We start from the raw sequence: 7184 nt of genomic DNA on the forward strand, positions 1-7184 counted from the left end.
GGCAAGGCCATACAAATATGGTTGGGAGTATTTATGGATTTGTAGGAAAATCCATAGCATGCTTGTTTAACGTAAAGTGTGTAAGTTTCTTTGATGTGACTTAACACACTTTATTCTCAACCTTTTACTCAACTAGCACTTTACAAGGTATAATGTTATTAACCGGGTAAAGACCATTAAAGTACTTTTGACAAGACTTCCTCGTAATCAGTGTAAAAGTGTTGTAAGTACTTTTTACACTGAGCTGCTTTAGTTTCGTCTTCAGATAGAACCTTTTATGAGCTCTGCTTCTGAGATGATTCTCTTCTTCAGTCTTCAGTCTTCGACTTCAGTCTGAACGTCTTCAGTGGTGTTGATTCTGAAACTGAAGTGAAGCTTCAGTGAGCTTTATTCTGAATGACTTCAAAATCCTGAGCAAGCTTCCTTTACTGAACTTCAACTATTTTGAACAAATCATACTTGGTCGATTTTCGACCCAACATATGGTTATTAACCTAAAAGTAATTTCATTATGGTCGGAGATATGATTTTTGCGGTGGGATGTGAAAGCGGAGAGAAGGGGGACGAATAGATATAGAAATATAGATTATTGTATTAGCTTGAATTTAAGGGAGCGGATTTCAGTTTTTTTTTTTTTTTATAAGAGAGTATAGATATAGAAATATAGATTATTGTATTAGCTTGCATTTAAGAATATAAAAGTCAATAATCTATCATTTAGTCAATAGTCAACAGTCAATATTAGTTCCTATAGTGACAGCAGAAAGTCAACATTAGCTTCTATAGTCACAGCAGCATAGTCTTATAGTGAACAAGTTTTGTTGTAAAATACACCTGTCATTGGTTAGTTGCTACTCCGAAAGGGGTGTTAGCTTTGGGTTTTTCCTTACTTTCATTGGTTGACTTTTTTGTTTTTGTTATTTTGAGATTTTCTTATAACATCTTCCAATATACAGAGCATCTATTTACGAATGTGAATGTCTTTCAACAGAACAAAAGATGGAACATGAGACATTCTCATGGTTTTGATAGCAGAAGTTAATTACCTCTTTTAGATTTTGGTCTGGTTTTGACTTTTGAGCATCGTGTTAGTCAAAGAGGTTTAGTGGTTACAGGTCCGACGGTCTCAAACACATCACACACCGACGAAGGTCGAACCCATATTAACGTATTTGGCTTTCTGAAAACACGTATCATAAGGACTCATACACAAGCATATGAAAGTTAAGGTATTAAACACACTAAATTTATTCCAAATTTTTAATATTTTATTACTTGATCAAAATGATCAAACAACTTGGGATACTAAAATACTAAATGAGTGAAAACCCCTCGTCCTGTTTACTATTCGGGATGTGCAACCCACCGGGAGAAAATGTGTAATCCCACCATAGAGGGTATTAGTGGCGACGTCGCTGCTAATACTGTGGGCCCCTATGTCTGTAATGTTAAATCTGAACGAGAAATTAGTGGGCCCCGTGTCAGAGTATTAACGGCGACGTCGCCGCTAATACCTTGGTCGGGCTAACTTTTGTCCGGTGGTATCCAAAACGTAGATCGGATAAAACTCAATGCTTCACCATCCAAACACATGGAGCCAAGGATATTTTTCTCCATTTACCTTTGCTAGGGTTTGACTTTGTAATCCTACAATGTTCAGGGACTTTGTGGTCATATTGTACCATCATCGATCGGAACTATTCGTCCAATTAACATCACCAATTTACAATCGGAGTATTGCGAATCTTGGATATGAAACACAATGTGTCAAACTAGGTAATCCACAACCACAACAACAACAAGGATTAAACCTACGTTTTTACAAAGATTTGGCCCACCTGCATTTGCTGCTTCTTTAGCCTCATCTCCTCGATCTCATTATCAGTCCTCCAGGTAAAATAACATTTACCCTTTCTTGTTATTTTGTATTATATAAACACACATGTATATGCATAGTATTTTGGTACAGCTAGTTAATGTTGTTTGACATGTTTGTTGAATAAAATAATCAAATGCTAAATTTATTAAAAGTCCTTTAAAGCCACAACCTATATCTGCAAAATTCTATATTTCTGTAAAATTCTATATCTCTGGAATTGTATTGCAAATAGAATTATAAGAAAAAAGTGAGGCTAAAGAAGGGAGTATTCTACATGATGAGACGAAATGGGAATCGCTTAATGGGTTGCTTTGTAGAAACGTCTTCGAGGAAGAATAGTGTTTTTGCTGATGCAGGGGTTTGAATATTATTCCCCTGATGCCGTCTTTTCCAACAGCTGCATATCATAGAGAAACTGTTAGTTAACAGAAAGTGAAATCAATATTTTTAGGCCAAATAAATAAACATCCGTCCTTTGTCAAAATTCTTTCCTTTTTAACTATAGGACTATATGTTTTGAAGAACCAATTGGATTATCATCAGGTTGAAGAACTTAAGCAACTTTTTTCACTGCAACAAACCTTTCATTTGGCTATAGTATATAAAAATCAGAACCAATTAAATAGCTTGTGGAGAAGTATATGATTGCTTAGGTCAGAAACTAGAGAAGTTGACTAGTCAAGGGTGATGGTGCGTCGTTACTTGGCTCCTTGGAGTTGATTTTTAAGGCTGATATGAAGAGTTATTTGGGCACCACCAAGAAATGCACTCTCATTAAGCTTAAGTTTCGACCAGTTAAGGATTTAGATAGAAGAGTGTTAGGTTTTATTTTTTCAACAATTACCTTGGGTGCTGCTTTGCAGATCTACTTGAGATTGAGCGCACGCAATTATTCCCATACGGAACCCCCCCATCCAATCTTGTTTTCCAGCTTATAACTACATATTGTTTGAAAACTCCGTGTTTTTCAAACTTGTTCTTAAGCGAATTTCAGTGTTGAAAAACCCTTCTCAGTTTCTTAAAGAAAAAAAGCGGAAAGTTAAAAAAAATTCCTATAACCATATCTACTCGCCTGAACATCCAAAAATTCTGTACTATCTTATTAAATACTTGTAAAGTCTAAACTCATTATAACACAAACAAAAAATTATATTATACAGCAAAACAACCATAATACACTTATATACATTAATAATATAATATCACATTACCTAACCATTCAAATTTTGTAACTTGGATGTATTTATGATTATATAAAGTTTAATTAAACACTATCTACCTATATGACTAATGCTATCAAAACTCAAGAATGTTGATGTTGATTCACCGTACGGCTGCACAGATAATTCCTCCCCATATATCGTGGGTATGATATTGGTTCGAACCGTTGACGGAGTGTGTAAGGTTCGCACGGTTTCCAACTCTACAGCTACTTCTTTCATGGTTGGCCTATTCTTTCCATTTGGATTCAAGCATCGCATTGCAAGGTTAGCTATTAAAGGAAGCTCATCTCTTGTAGCCTCTCTAATCATCTTTGTATCAAAAATAGACATAACATTTCCTTCTTCCATGGCAGACATAAAGTATGTAGCTAGAGTTCTGTGTTCTCCAAATCTAGTTAGTGAAATTGGCTTTTCTCCGGTTATGAGTTCAACCAAAACAACTCCAAAACTATAAACGTCACTCTTCTCAGTAAATCGGCTAGATTGAAAATATTCAGGATCTAGGTAGCCAAATGTACCTTTTACCAAGGTAGTCAAATGAGTTTGATCCATTGATACCAACCTTGAAGTTCCAAAGTCGGAGACTTTGGCCCTGTATTTATCATCCAAAAGTATGTTAGTGGTTTTAACGTCCCTATGGTATATTGGAATTAAAGTTGCCGAATGTAAGTAAGCAAGTGCTCCTGCAACTTCTGTAGCTATTTGTAATCTCATATTTAATGAAAATGAGAACTCGTGGGTATCACCGTGAAGACGATCATACAAGGTCCCATTTGAAATGAACTCGGAAACTAGCAAAGGAACCTCTGTCTCTAAGCAGCATCCCAGTAGTTTGACCACGTTCCTATGATTGACTTGTGAAAGAATCACCACTTCATTGATGAACTGCTCTAATTGGCTTTCATCAAGCACCTTTGATTTCTTGACTGCCACAATTCTTCCATCAACTAACATACCTTTGTAGACTGTACCTTGACCTCCCCGACCAAGAATTCTATTCTCGTTAAAGTGATCAGTGGCCCTCTCCAACTGACGTGATGTGAAAAGTATGGTTTTATCAACTAAAGACGGGTCAACCTCTTCTTGTTGCTTCATAAGTAAACGACCATTAATACGTTTAAAAACACTCTTTCTCCGTCTTCTAATTATTCTTTTCTTCATTAGTCTGTATGATACATAGATGATAGCTATAAAACCTAATCCCGAGGTTAGGAGAACACCTGCATAAAGACCAATACAAAACAGAGAATCAATCATAAAGATTTATGATTCTTGTTAATTAAGTAGATCTTAAGTTGCCTTTACATACCTCTTAGTTTGAATAAAGTTCTCCTAATTTTGTTACAGGTATAAGTATGACAGAATTGTTGTCATTAGTCAGAGGTTTCCTCTTCTAATAACTAACTTTCTTAATGTCCGAAATGAATCTATACTACACAGAAGAAATATCACAATACTTCATAAACTGGAGTCAAAGTTTTATCCTATGCTGCCCTTTTTTCTTGGTTTTCATTTTTGAACGTCGAAACTAGTTGACTTTTGTCTTTATTTCTGCAAATTTCTCAAAGTAAATATTAATTGATAAGAGATCTCAGGGCAGGTAAAATTTATACCCATCAATTCAGTAGTGGAAAATCGTGGGTGTTGCATTTTCCACAAGCATGATATTTCGCTTTTAATGGACAAAACTGTATTAACTTCAACTATGGTATACTTTGTAACTGAATGTTAATAAAATTTGGACATGATGTGAGACTATAAGCACCAAGACTCCTGGAGTAGGCATTACCTATATATAATAAATACCAAACCCAGAGCGAATCGGAATTATGACTTGGATTACAAGTGAAGTTCCAATCTTTAACCACCCCATCGATGTCATAAATTTGGGCATACGTACAGTAACCTCCGCTATCCTTGCAACTTGCACACTCTCCTGTAACTAAAGCCACAGAATTCAAGAAAAGATGTTACACAATTGTATATACGTGTTAAAATAATTACACACGTTCAGTAGTCACGAAAATAAGCAAAATGAACAAATTAATCGAGTATAGTTTTAGAATAACATACCATCACATCCATCGTTTAAGTAAGTGTTTCCTTCGATAGGTTCATAATAGTCACATTTCCAAGTACTCAATGCAGTACCCTTACCCATATTGACTTTGAGTATATATCTCACGGAGTAAGAACAACAACTTACTTGATTGTAGTCAGTGTCTGTTAGAGTCCACAAAAGTGATATCGGAATAAAAGAGTTATCCTTGACATTAGAAAACCTTCCTTGATCGTACAAATTATTATCCGCCAAGAAGGCAGACCCACAAGTTCCAGCTCCGCCCTGCCCGTCTAACAACGTGAGATTCATGTTGTAAGACTTAAGATAATATGGAAGTGTTGTTTGACAACAAGTGATTCCAAGGCAGTCGCTTTTGTCACTAACGGTACTGTCATTTAAACAATTTGTGGAACACCCGCCGAGTACACTCCCGTCATGATCCGTCATTACAGCATTACCACAACCCTCAACAACAAATTTATTGTTTGATTTGGAAAATAGGAATGGGCTTCCACCAAGATTGATGTTGTTAATCCGACTGCTATTTAGAACTGGATTTTGGCAATCAGAGAATACCGTTGTTGGCGTACCAACAGTGACAGTTTGATTTCCCAAGTCAACACCAACGACTTGAAGGTGGTTGAGTGCAGATAGATATGGCGTCGATGAGTTGCAGTCAATAGAGTACCATTTATTGATGGAACAACTTGCACCGATTCCAAAAGGATATGGAATCCTCACGTTCCCACACATATCGTTGCACCCTGGCTTGGCATACTTTGGTGCCGCAATTGATGTCTCTGTTAATGACAGGAAGAGGATAGTAAGTAAAGTAGTGTAAGTTTGAAATGGCTTCATTTGTTTAAAATTAACACCAGAGACTGAAACAATGTATTATATTTATAATGGTGGCATGTGTATGATTAATTGGAATAACCTACTCAAGATAAACCCGTGGAGACTAAATCAAAGTTCAGAATTTCGTGGACTTTTCTATATGATTAGCAATGATTGTAATGTTTAATGTAGAACTACTTTTTTATTAACAGCAAAAGAGATTAGATTAATTCAATCTACCAAGTTGCTAGTATAATAGTACAATATATAGTGAAATGAAAGGTGTAGAACTCAATTAATTAGGCCAGCTCATGAGATTACATTTCCTGTTTACTTTTAATTGAGACCTAAAAGGAAATAAGAGCCATGATTAATTTGATCAAACAATGTGGAGCTGTTCTGTTGTGGTCACAAATGTTGTTTATTTTGCAGTGAGAATAACCAGATTGAAGTTATGAGCAGGTTGTTCTGTGAAAGTATAGTTTTCTGTTTAAGTCGTGGTTCAAAAAAAAATAAAAGAGAGAAATTAAGCATAGATTGGTATTTGGAAGGACTTAATATTTAGAAAGCAATTTCGTTGAGTACAAATGTTTCATTAAAAAAAAAAAAATTGGTTCTCTCTCTTTACCATTAATATACTTTGCTATGTTCAGCATCATATCTTAACATTTCATACGCCAAGATTAACACTTTTTCTCATGCATGGTTATGTTTACACTTTACCAAAACCGTTATATATATCTTTATCTTTTACTCGTATATAAAAGAGCACCCCCTTTTTTTGAAAAATAGCAAGTAATATACTTAGATTACAGCTTTCTACTTTAATATTACCTATAATACCTTTAATAAAAAAATTTACAACCTGTCGCACTGCCGCCATCACCCTGTCGCCGCCACTATCGTCTCCACAGTAGCCGCTACCCCACACCGTAGCTACCACCCTGCGAGCATACATTTAGTAATTTTAAAAAATAGGTAGAAATTGAAGGTTCAAGAAAAAGGTACATAACTTTCATTTTTATGATGACATGCATGTGAGACATCCACTCCTTATAATATTTGTATGTAATTTATTACTCGTATCTAGAAAATATGATAATGACAATAACAATTGTTTACTTAATTGTTCCAAGTCAATGTAAAGGTTATGTGAAGTTGTATGTATAAACTATATAATAAA

At 35.3% G+C, this 7184-nt stretch overlaps 1 pseudogene; it reads right to left on the reverse strand.

The window, feature by feature from the left end:
• Positions 1-3150: 3150 nt before the first annotated feature.
• Positions 3151-6022, reverse strand: LOC122604492 (annotated as a pseudogene).
• Between the last annotated feature and the right edge of the window lie 1162 nt (positions 6023-7184).

Source organism: Erigeron canadensis, chromosome 6 (genome assembly GCF_010389155.1).
Source record: "Erigeron canadensis isolate Cc75 chromosome 6, C_canadensis_v1, whole genome shotgun sequence".
Taxonomy (NCBI): Eukaryota; Viridiplantae; Streptophyta; class Magnoliopsida; order Asterales; family Asteraceae; genus Erigeron; species Erigeron canadensis.